The sequence below is a fragment of the Dasypus novemcinctus genome, chromosome 1 (assembly GCF_030445035.2).
Source record: "Dasypus novemcinctus isolate mDasNov1 chromosome 1, mDasNov1.1.hap2, whole genome shotgun sequence".
NCBI lineage: Eukaryota > Metazoa > Chordata > Mammalia > Cingulata > Dasypodidae > Dasypus > Dasypus novemcinctus.
The window spans coordinates 173,795,151-173,808,165 of record NC_080673.1 but is presented as its reverse complement, the minus strand read 5'-3'; positions in this window follow the sequence as shown (position 1 = coordinate 173,808,165).

Below are 13,015 nucleotides of genomic sequence, written 5' to 3'. Positions count from 1 at the left end.
AAAACATGTTATGATTTTGTTTCTCAGGCTGATTCATTATATGATAGGAAGATAGGAAGAAAGATAATATTCAATATGTTTTGAAGTGACAATTTTACTGACCATTTTTCTAAATGCAGAAAAAATAACTTAGTAGAAAGGAAGTAGAAAGTTGTGTGTTTTTCAGTGAATAATTAAATATTAAGCATAGCAATAATAATGCCTCATCAAAGATAATATTCATCCAAGGTTTTCTATATACTTCATTATTTCTCTCAATACCTGTGTACAGCAGGGAATTTTATAATCTCCATTTTATACTTGAAAGAACGAATATTTATAGGGAGTAAGCAACTCAAAGCATCTGCATAACAAATGGCATCCAAAAGCTGGTGATGGCTGCCAAGCCCTGTGTAGACTTGACCTTTATTCTCTTGCTTTATCCTTTTTGAACTGGAGAATCATGTTTATATTTAACATCAAAACAAAATGGAGACAGCCACTCAGATTCTGTTAAATGGAAACACTTATAAAATCTGTCCAATTAAGGCAGTCCCTAAATTTGAATTCAGAGTGGTCTCTGGGAAAACTATAAATATGTATCCCTAAAAATAAATAAATAATTATATAACTCTACATTTTACTGTGCCATTAGACCTGGTATAATTTCCCTGTGGTATATTCTATTCTGGCACTTTTCTTCCCTACTCTTTACATTTAATCATAGGAAATATAATAGTAAAATTTATTTACTGTTGTTCTTACATTGAAAAAGATATGTCTACAGAATCCAACAGAAAACAACTTTACTCTCTGCTTCCCTTGCTTGATTTGGGTGGAAGGTGGAAAGCAGAAGTGGTTAATTTTCTACCACGTGAAAGAAGGCAAGTTTTCCTAACTTGTCAGATCACTCTGAGATGACAAAAAACTCGCCTGATCCCCTGATCATTTCAAGACATGAGAAAGTCATATTTCATGTCACAAGAAAGAGTCTCACTTCAGTAATTAAAATATCAGCTCCAGATCCACAGTCTCAAACAACAGGAGATCAGGCCAGGACTTCCTGCTCAGGGGCAGATCTTACCCCTAGGAAAACTAGAAGGTGGGGAGGAAATCAGAATCACTGCTTCCCACAGGCAGCTTACGTCCAAGAAGAAAGAATTTTTTCTCCAAAATCATGATGATATTAAGTAACAAATTACTCCCTAGGGGTAGAATGAGTGAAGAAGTAGAAAGACACCAGGATATTGTGATGGATAGCAGTTCTGACTTCCATAGAAAGGAACATAGGGTGTGGAAAGAATTGCTCCATTTATATGTTATGTTGAAACCAGGACACCCAGGACAACTTTCTTCTGTTGTTCACACCTGACTTACAGGAAACACACACCTTTGACCAATGGATTTGTGGTCCCAATCACTTTTCAACCATAGCTCTTTTCTCCACTCTCCCAAGTCACCCTCTCACTATTATAATGTATGTGATATTGGCTGGGCAACAGTCCAGGCTGGCAAAATATTTCCAGCTCCCCAAGTTATCCCATAGAAAACTTTCTCAACCTTCTATTACAGACAGACGGGGGTGGTCAGCTAATGATAAAACAAAGGTTCTCTGTCTCCAGTTTTGCAATTTCTGCTCAGGTGTTCTAGTTCCAGGTTTAATAAGTAGAAAAAATTAAGACTTTATAGAAATCACTCCTCAAGTGATTCTAATAAGCAGTTAAGAATGATAGCATGAGATCTATCTGCATGAAAGTCTAAAGTCAAGTAAAGATGCCCATAGCCCTTTCCTTAGAGAAAAGCTGAGAGTGTTTCCACTGACTTGCTCAAGGTCACAGAGCTAGGCAAAGTCTGAAGTACACAGTAAATTTGTCTAGCCCTAGAAGTGAGAAATTTTCTATCACATCATGGATTTCTGATCATAGAAACCTTTAGCATAAAAGCTGGAAGAAATCTGGTGGAACCTAAAAAGGAGTATTTATTTCCTGTCCCCCCTTTTCTTCATAGTTTTAACAACTTTTATGTGAAATATACAACTAAGTACTGTGAGAGACACAAAAACATATTTGTCCTTAATGTCTTTCTACTTGTTATTTCCTCTGGTGTAGGACTTTTTTTCAGATGTATGCCAGGCTCCATTCTTAACTTCTTTTAAGACTCTGCTGAAATGTTGCTTATCTTTATCAGCAAGACTCTCCAAGTCTGGACTACCCTAAATGAAATAGCAACACTCTTGGAAAGAGACCTTCCAGTCTCCCTCATCCAGCTTTATTTTCCTCATTAGCCCTTATTATCATCTTATGCAATCTATATTAATGTTTCTTGTCTTTCTATCCTGACTGTAATATCAATTCTTCTGGGGACTGATGTTGTCAGTGTGTTTCATTATTGTGTCCCTAGCGGCCAAAACAGTGCAAGACACAGAGTGGATGGTCAATTAACATTTGTTGAATGAATGAATAGCTAAATAAACAAATAATGGAGATTACAAACTAGTATAAGGAAATAAACTACATACATAAATCACCACACTAAAAAGCAGAATGTTAAAAATACGAGCAGCTTAATTACAGACTAAGTTATAGAATATTAGAAGAAGGAAGAATCATTTTCTTGTATTGACCAGCATAAATTAAGGTTAATATTTACACTGAATTACTTCAGTATTTAATAAGTACAGAAAAAGGCAAAATAGTATGGGAATTCATGTGGAAGTTAATGAAGTAACATGCACATTCAAATTAACTAAGAATTGAGGATGCTTATTGGCAAAACTGTAAGATAGAAAGGCTGAAAGCATGGACTTGGAAAACATATTGCCTGGGATTCAGCACTGCATCTTCCTCTGATTAATTATGTCACTTCTCTGTATCCATATTGCTTCCTATATAAAAGAAGGACAATAGTAATACTTCCTAATACTTCTGGATATTGTCCTTGTGAAGATTAAATGAGATAATCCAGGTGAAATGCCTGACAGGTAATAAATGATCAATAAATGTCATATATTTATTGTAATTTAATATAAAATCATTTCTCTTGACCTGGTCTGGGAAATGCTTCTATTTATAAATACCATAATATCAGAGGTATAAATGATAGATTCAATTACAGCCATTAAAAACTGTGTTGTAATGGGCAAAGTGACATTTATATACCAACTGTGAACCCTCACAAATGCTAATGAAGTCAATCTGACATTATTTGACTGGAGCAGATATTTAATTTTTATATAAGTATATGGCTCCTAGATAATATTTGGGTATTAAAATAGATGCATGAAATTATGTTTCTGCCACATTATAGCATTAAGCAAATCCTGTTGTACTTGTTAATTAAAGCCTTGAAAATGTTAACACCAGTTTAAGTGTCAGCAAACTATGATCATAGCTAATTAATATTTAAGAGGAATATTTGCATGGTGGTTTTTATAAGAAACGTGTTTATATTTAACTTATGAGCAAGACTGATATTCAGCTAGAATGCACTGATGTGGCCTTAACAATAGTTTACAGTTGACTTCTGTTCTGAAGGGTTGCTGCCTTTATGTACCCTGCTTTTGAATATGTGTTCTGAATTCCAATAGGACTGCCAACATTCCAGATCAATTTTAAAACAAAAGTATCTGACACAAGTTTTAACAGTGCGACCAATCTTCCTCTTTCATTTCATATTCTAATAGAAAATTCTTCCCCAAAAGACACACTTATAGAGGACATTTAGAGATTCCTCCTTCTTCACATAGGATATGCTTCTGCTAAAGCATGACATAATTTTGAATGATACCACAGTCCATTTTTATTTTCACAATTAACTTGTATTAAATGTGCTTGAGATTTTTTAGACCTTTGATTTACATTAAAAGCTGAAATTTTTAATTTTATACCAGATTTCATTAGTTTTAAAATGTTGTAACAGCCAAGAAAATATTTTTAAAAAATCACACTGCATAAGATCCAGCAATTCCTCTACTAGGAATATATCCAGAAGAACTAAAAACTAGGACACAACCAGACTTCTACACACTGATGTTCATAGCAGTGTTGTTCACAATTGCCAAAAGATGGAAACAACCCAAGTGTCCATTCACCAATGATGGATAAACAAAATGTGGTACATACATACTATGGAATTCTATGCTGCAATAAGAAGAAATGAAATTGGGACATATGTGATAACATGGATGAGTCTTGAAGACATTATACTAAGTAAAGTAAGCCAGACACAAAAGGAAAAATATTGCATGGTCTCATTAATATGAACTAAATACAAATAATAAACACATGGAATTAAAACCTAGGATATAGGTTATAAGGAGATAAGAGGAGGGTTGAGAAGAAATGGATGCTTAATGTACATAGAAGTGTTAATTAACTTGACTGTAAAAGTGTGGAGATGGATAGAGTTGATAGTAACACATTATAGTGAGTAACAATGGTTTACAAATGGGATTGTGACTGAAAAAGGTAGTCTGGGGAAGTAAATGCCAATAGAAAGAAAGCTAAAGAATAATCTAAGGACTGAATAACACAGTGAACCCAGAGACAGTTGAGAGCTGTGGTTGAGGGTACAAATTCAAGAGAGTCCTTCTGTGAGCTAGAGCAGATGTACATCACTATTGCAGAGTGGTGGGAATATGGAGAAACATGGGGGAACTACAATTGATGTCACCTATGGACTGTGGTTAACAGCAATATTATAATATTCTTGCATTAATGCCAAGCTGTACTGTGTTGATAATGGAGGTGTTTGGAAAGGTGTTCCAAATGTATGCTATGGACCATGATTGGTGGTAATAGTCTGATGATATTATCTCATAATCTATAACAAATGTTTCACTAGGTTGTGGAGCTGTGTGGTGTTGGAAACTGAGGCATAATGGTCTTGCAAAGAGAGATATCCTGTTTCCATGGCTACACTTTTAACACAGGGATGCCACAATTAAGTCTTTCGGGTCAACCTGACAAAGCTGTCTGGGACAGGGAGAAATTAGAGCAAACACACTTTGCAGTTTGAAAGGAATACTAAATCTTTGTACTCTGAGATAAGTTCTTTAATTTACAAGTATTGTTAATGTGTAGTTACACTGCTTGCTATCTCGATAGCTTGAGTATATATAATGCCACTTGTAGAAAATAAAGTTGCCTGAGGAGTCTCTACTCACAGACCCCCTGATCCCAGCTCTCTCTCTTTCTTTCTCTCTTTGTTACACTCTCTCTTTCTCTCTTTCTTTCATTCCCGATACCCTTCGGACCCAAATCTCCAACAGTGTGGGAAGTCTGCACATCTGTATGATTGTTTGGCAAGTTCACAGTATCTGTAACAAAAATACATTAAAAAATATAATATGGGTTGGGGGAAAAATACACCAAATGTAAGATAAAGAATATAGTTGGTAGTAATATTTTCATGATGCTCTTGCATAGTTTGTAACAAATGTTTCACACCAATGCAAAAAGTTGGTGAAGGGGTGATGTATGAGACTCCTGTATGATGTCATGTATGTTTATTTTGTAAGTTCACAATCTTTACTATACACTTACTGTTTATGTGTGTTCATGTATGAATGATATGCTTCAATAAAAGAAAAATAACACTGCTTAAAACCATGCTGGGTATTTGTGCAAATTTTATCTCCTTCACAAGTGAAACAAGGTGATTTCTATCATCCTACTTATTTGTAGTTCTGTGCAAAATATTGTACTCTTTAATTTTTGTTTTTATATGTAGGTTTGAATATAATAGGATTTATACTTTTCAAATATTTAGTGCTAGCAAAATAAGACACTTTTTATTTGCCATATTTTTAAAAACCCATATCATTGTCAAACTTGATTTTTTGCATATAATTTTAACCTGAAAATAAATTTATAAATATAAAATTTAGATAAAAAATACATAAAATATATAACTGGAACTAAAGTAAGAAGATATTATCCTGATTCAAAGTTAATATTATTAGCAAATTCTAATAACAAAATTGAAAATGATAATAGTTTTGGCCACTTTGTTAATGACAGACCTCATGCCAAGCAGGTAACATTTTTAATTCATGCAATAGCCTTAGGCTACAGATAATCCATCTACTTCCCATTTACAGTTGAGGACACTCATTGGTGCTCAGAGAGGACACAGAGTGTGAGATTTACCCAGTCAGTCACATAATGCTGGAGGTGAACATTCATTTGATATTAAATTAAGTATAACCTTCTTATTTTGACGTTGTAGGCTTGCTTGTTAATTCAAAATGAATATATGCAAATTTTAAAGGCTGTGAGGAACTGTACTCTTTCTAGTCAATGATTTAAAATATACGAACATATATAGAAAGATGGCAAGGTCAGTTTTAACCTGAGGTGTTCATAAATTGAATTCATGAAGCAGCACAATGCAGGCCTGACCGCCAAAATTTCATCCTGATTGTGATTTTCAAATGAATATTCATATTCAACCTTTTAACATGCTAAACATTATTATTATTAAAACATAAATCATTAATATAGTATGTTTATAAATAACAAATAATTTTTAAAAATGTCAAAACTGACTTAAGAAACCAAATTCTGACCCCTTTAGATAATTGCTGCTTACATTATTTAAGCTATTTCATTGTAATAACAACCCTGCTTTCTGTCTTTGCTAGAGGGTTTTTTATAAAATAGTGCAAAATTAAAAGTTTATGGAAAAAAAAAGTACAAACAGTGTCAAGTTATGTCAAAAATGACAGCTTAGTTTTATGTGAGCAATGTTTTATGGATGTTATTCTACTTTTATGAACTAAAGGAATAATAGGTTTAGCCATACTACCATTGATATATATATATTTTTAAAAATTATTGAATCAGAAAGACAGAAAGACTTGCTGAACAAGTTACATGCTATTCTAGAAGAATAACTGGAATAATAAAATAAAAATTAAAATAAAAAATTTTAACACTTTGTCTTTCATCACTGTTAGATCTGTTGTCTTGTATGTACAATAACATTTTCTTCTAATAAAATTGTTCAGAAGAGAGTGTTAACCACAATGTAAACTATAAACCGTACTTAGTTGGCATTGCTCCAAAATGTGCTCATCATATGTAACAAGTGTACACACTAATTAAGGATGTGGTTAATGTGGGAAAATATAGGAGGGGTAAGGAGCAGGGCCTATAGGAATCCCCTTCATTTTTATGTAACATTTAATTAATCTAAGTATCTTTGAAAAACTAAAAAAGTGTATATATATATATATGTAAAGGATATCTGAATCCTGGGGAGAAATGAAACTCATTTACTAATACAAGATTTTATTTTACCGATTGAAAATATAGAAGATACACTTAGACATTTTAATGTGCAATACTACGATTAAGAGTAAATATTTATATTTGAGTAAAAAAAAGGATAGGTTTAATAATCAATTATTTTTCCAGGTGTAAAATCTGTATATTTCCATGAGTTATTTATATTTTTAATAGGTGATCGTTTTGCTCATAGTGTCTTTAATCAAGTCTGAATATTTTAGAGGGGTTAAATCTCCAAGGATTGTTCTTAATCCTCTCTCAGTAGACTTTTCAGGCAGCCTGCTCTAGGAGAATGCTTAGTTTAGTCTCCTGTGGTGACCCTGGTGATGGTATTGTACTTTACAAGGCCCCCAAACTTCATTCAAAAAGAATCAGAGGTTGTTGTCAATACGCCTTCACATGGAAAATTTTGGTGATAACACTTTGCTGTAGGGAACCAGCTTCACCAAAATGTTTGAATTCTTTCTTAAACCATTAGAGGACACTAATGGTCATAAATGTTCACCTAAATCACCTAGGAATTTCTCTTATTTCAATTAACTTAGCAAAATATTTTAAAAATTACATATCTCCAAACTAATTATGTTTTTATTGTGAATTAATTTCCTTATGTTTTCTACAATCTGAGAATTTTCCTTAAAACCCCAGGGTAAATGAAGAATCAAATGAAACCCTTCAGAAAAACCTCATTTTGACTATGTATCCTAGGCTTTAATTAATTGTGTAAATGAATGCATGGGGGAAAAAAAATGAATTATTTTCTTGGTAGTAAATGTTAAGACTGCAACTCAACCTGGCTTAAAAATTGTTTCAAACAGTAATGCTATCAGAAAGTCAGGAGCAGAATGAGATTTCAGGAAAAAGTAGCAGGGCAGTTTAAATATTTTAATAACAAGTTCTCTTTAACTGTATGCAAGCTTTGTCCCTTTCAGTTTTTTCTATGCAGCCAGAAACATGACCACTTATAATAATTAGGCATACCTTTGTCACCAGAGATTAGGGCGTTAGAAATCATGGTGGAGGGTACCAATTGGCATACTGTGGATCAGTATCAATATCAATTGCATTCAATGGACTGGGTAATAAAGTTAACTCATCTTTAGTTAGATCCTAGTCAAATCACTGTGTCCAGAGAGCTTGAGAATGGAAGAAGATGGAAAATCCTAATTAGATTTCCCAGTAGTAGATAAAACCAACGTACAGCTCATAGAAGAAACAGCTGCTGTGGTGAATGCATATCAACAGAGGCATATAGGCATGTCCTTTATGAAATAACATTGAAATAGGGTGCTTATGAGTCTTTTCTATTAGACTATAAATTCTGGTTCATGCCTTAGCCATCTTTAAAACATCAACACTAATAGAGGTGCTAGTCATATAAATAGAATTAAATTACATAGAGTATTAAAATTACATAACCTATTTGTTTCTGTAGTTATGGCTTAAATTTCTATTTGATATTGGGCACAATATTTAGACTGTGCTATTAATTTCTTAGCTCTGTATAATGCAAATTATTTGACTTATGTTACATTTCAGTATTTTTCTTGTTACCAATCATTCTGATGTAACTTGGTCTTCCTTACTTTTCAGGATATGATGCAGTGATGAATTTAAATCTCAGTTTAATTCAGCAAAAATCTAATCTTTCTGGTCTCCAAGATTTGCCTTTGAGAAAAAAGATATTAAAATAACAACAGTCATTCTTCATGTAAGCTCCATATCTCAGCCTGTATCCAGTCAATAAATTTTGTAAACAATGACAACTAACAAGAGGGATTTGGGCTCCAAAATTATTTTCAGGCACATTAAAAGATTTTACTTTTTAGCAATGGGGACACAATACCAGCACATATGTGTTGTTAGTGTTCAATGATATTTAAACATTGACTAAGAAGTACATTATGAAGTGATTTAAAAACTTGCACCAAATACTTGACAGATTTTTACCATGTTAGTTTCTTTTTCTAATTCCTGAAGAAAGGATTAGCATTATATTTCTAAATAGCTTTATAATAGAAATGTTTTTCTTTTCTAAGACCTGAGTAGTTTTAAAGACTACATCCTTGACATTTTATTGTTTTATCAAGTGATGAATAGAATAAGTCTGAAATAAATTATATGTCCTGAAGACCATTTCTCTTTTCTATTTGATTTGCCTTTATTTTCCATCAGTAACTTTTTCACATATAATTCATTACTAAAATTATTTATCAAGAAATACTGTAAGGTATTTTCATTACTTATTGTTAGACTGCAGTAAATTATCCTCTGGATATTTCTTGGCCCTGTTTTCACTTCAAAGATATTAAGGCAAAGAATCTGAAGTATGAATGACCTTAATGAGTAACAGCAAAGCAGTGTTAAATATAACATGGTAAAAGCTATTGTCATTTTAAAAAGCCTGTTTTGTACAATACACTGCACTGGGTGTTAAGGATATAGAGAAAAATATTATCTAAGATATGCGTCATCAATTTGCCTGATAAAAAAGAGGCAGAGTTTAGGCTATGGAAAGACTACTAGAAGGTCCATAACACATCTTTTGTGTCCAATACAATTCCATGAATTTCATTTCACTATATAATTTTTTTTCTGTTAAACATTTTAAAATCTTTTATTTCTAAGTGCTGCACTATATTTTATTTGGAGAAAAACATATATTCTTTCATTATTTGGAACATTGACTTTAGGCATTCTCATTAACTATTTTGAAAATTTAAATGAACTGTATTTAGATGTGTCATTTCCATTTTACCTCACTGTACCTCTGCTTTCATCTATTAACATATTGGTTTTTCCTGTTTGCAAGGTAGGAAAGCATAAAATTAGAAACCAATAAGGAAATTATTTACTTACTTACCCCTTTATTTATTTATGCATTTATACATTTGTACATTTATGTATTTTGGAAAATACTCCTTGGGAACAGACTGGCAAAAAAATGCCCTTTTTATTTGAGACTAAGATTTCTGATGGCAGAACTAGTCAGGAAGTGGCTTGTGGAGCAAAATTTCTGGACAGTACTAACCCCCTGCATGTTATTACAGAGAACAAAATTATCCTTCCCCTGGCACATTTGCAAGAGGCAGCTCTTAGAAAGTAAACTCTCTCTGCAGGCTTTTGAAATGGAGCACAGCGATCTCATGCAAAGGACTGTGCAGCTGGTGCCATGGGATGAAGACAGTCAGATCCTTTCTAATGGAAAAATGAAGTCAGACCAAGCTTGCTTCCTTTCTTTTACAAAATGTAATTATGTAAACGACAAAGCTCCATTACAGACAATGTTTATAATTAGTACTATTTTCCTCTTAATTTTAAATAAAGCATGGTAGTTGTGAATGTCATGCCAACATATTTTCTACAGATGCTATAAACAATGAACAATCAGAATCCATTTGGGTTGTTTTTGTGGTTATTATTTCAAATTGTGAAAACTCATAATAAAAATCAATGTAATTAACAAACTCTATTATATGTTGATAAACATCATACTCTTTCATTTTTAGACAAAGCCAATGAATATCAGGACTTTGGCTCTAAAATGATGACATCAAATGGGATTTCCAATATTTTTTAGGTTTCCCTTATAGTTCAGTTTTGAAAAGATCTCTGAAATGATTTATTGTATTTATATCTCAAAAGCTTCAGAATGGCATTACCGTATCCATAAAGTACAAGGAAGGATAGAATACCAATTTGGTAGCCAATTGAGTTGATGTCAAGATATGGCTAGCCCTTGAGTAACAACTTAATCTTTCTGGTCTTTGTTAAATGAGATTCTAAGTTTCCTCTGCTTTTGAGTTTATGAAAACTATGACTATGGAAAGTGATGATATAATTTATTGGGGAAGAATGTGTATCACAATTATGAAAGTATAGATTTACTTTTCAGATTCTAAGCAATAGCAAACATTAGTTATATTTTAGAAACAGCTGCCAAGTTTGTGTAACAGTTAATCTCTATTATCTAGATTGTGCTGTATTATTCATTGTATAAGTATGAAGTAGTAATCCACTGTCTTTGTTCCTTGGTTCTCTATTTATAAAATGATAAATACTTAGTGTCAGTAATGGCTTCTTGCTATACCATTCTGTACTCGCGTATTGATGTAGACGTAAGTAACCTTATAAAGTTTGATTATGACTCTATCTTCATTAGAATATCAACTGCTTAAATTCAACCTTAATGGATTATTCATTTTATTAGTTATATCATTAGTAACAATATTTTTAAAAAGTTATGGGAGATGAACTATATAATAAAAGAATTGTGGTTGCAAGATTAAACAACTTAGAAGATTTTTAAAAAGACTTTTAAAAGACTTTTTTTTTAAAGAGTTTCTTTAAAACTCTTCGAACAATATCTAAATCTTCTTTATTATCAACAACTACCATTATTCAAACTTTGGTTTATTTTGTTATATTCAGTCAATCAAATATTGCCATATTGAAAGTCTCATTTTAAAAAAATGAAGGAACCAATGTGGCTCCGTGTTTGAGCTCCAGTCTCCCACATTTGAGGTCCCAGGTTCAATCCCTGGCCCTGGTAGTTAAAAAAAAAAGAAAAAAAAAATTGACCAGAATTTCGTATGAACTCAATGTATAAAAACATATATCTGTGTACAGATATAGCATGATTTTATTTTATACCTGAACTGTCAGTATGAAAAGTTAGCTCTTTAATTCTCTTGTTCCTTCTGGTTCCTGCCTGCCTTTTGACTCTCTTTCACTGCTTATTAGTGCCTTTATCAGTAGATGAGTAGGGAAAGGGAAAAAAGGTGAAAATTAATCAGTCAAAGTTGCTTCTTCTGTTAGCAGCATTCATAAAAAAAGGACTTTAAACCATTGCCCAAAATGAAGTCTTTGAACATCTATGATTTGCAACTCTATCAGTTTACCCACTTCTCTCTTTTCTGTAGAGAATCAAGACCTAGCTAGATTGTGATAGAACTTCCATATGTTTTCTTGGAAAGGAGAAGTATGACATCATGATATTGGGTTTCAACTGCCCACTTCTTCAAAAATTTCTTAGGACAACTATAGCTACTATATATGAAATGTTTACTCTGGAATAGTTTCCTTTGTGCTTTGCATACAGTTTTTATGCATCTTAAATCTTGCATAATATAAGTTTTAAACTCCTTCATTTCCCGTTTCTCTATGGGGTTTTAAAAAATCTTTTATTCCATAAAAATGACTGCACAACACATTGCCGCTACTACTTGCAGGGGATAACTGGCTACTTTCTTGTAATACAGATGGGTGGACGATTGTTAGGACGCTATGGAGGGTAATACAGAGGAAATAGGCATCATGCCTCTTTTCTTCAATATTTCTCCCATTCCAATCTTCCTATAATTTTCGTTTGCCAAAATACATGCATGCAAATTGACTCTTGGAAATTCTACCAACCTCTTCCTTAGACAAACCTAGGAGAGAGCTATAACCCACCCTTAGATTCTGGACTAGCTACAAAATTTGCAACATCTAAAGAAAAACGAAAATTCCTGAGAAGTTCATTGCTTCTTCCAATGGACCCATCATCCCAAGACACTGCAGACAGATGACCCACAGGGCATTGCACCCTCTGTGCTAAGATGTACTCTGCACATATATGGGGGTGGGTGTCCTTCAGAGACACCTATCAAATGTGTAGCCCTGTCATCCCAGGGTAGGGACAGTTGCTTGCCCTGCCCTGAGAGTCCAAGCATCTGACCTAACAGATACTGTTAGGCCTGGACCAG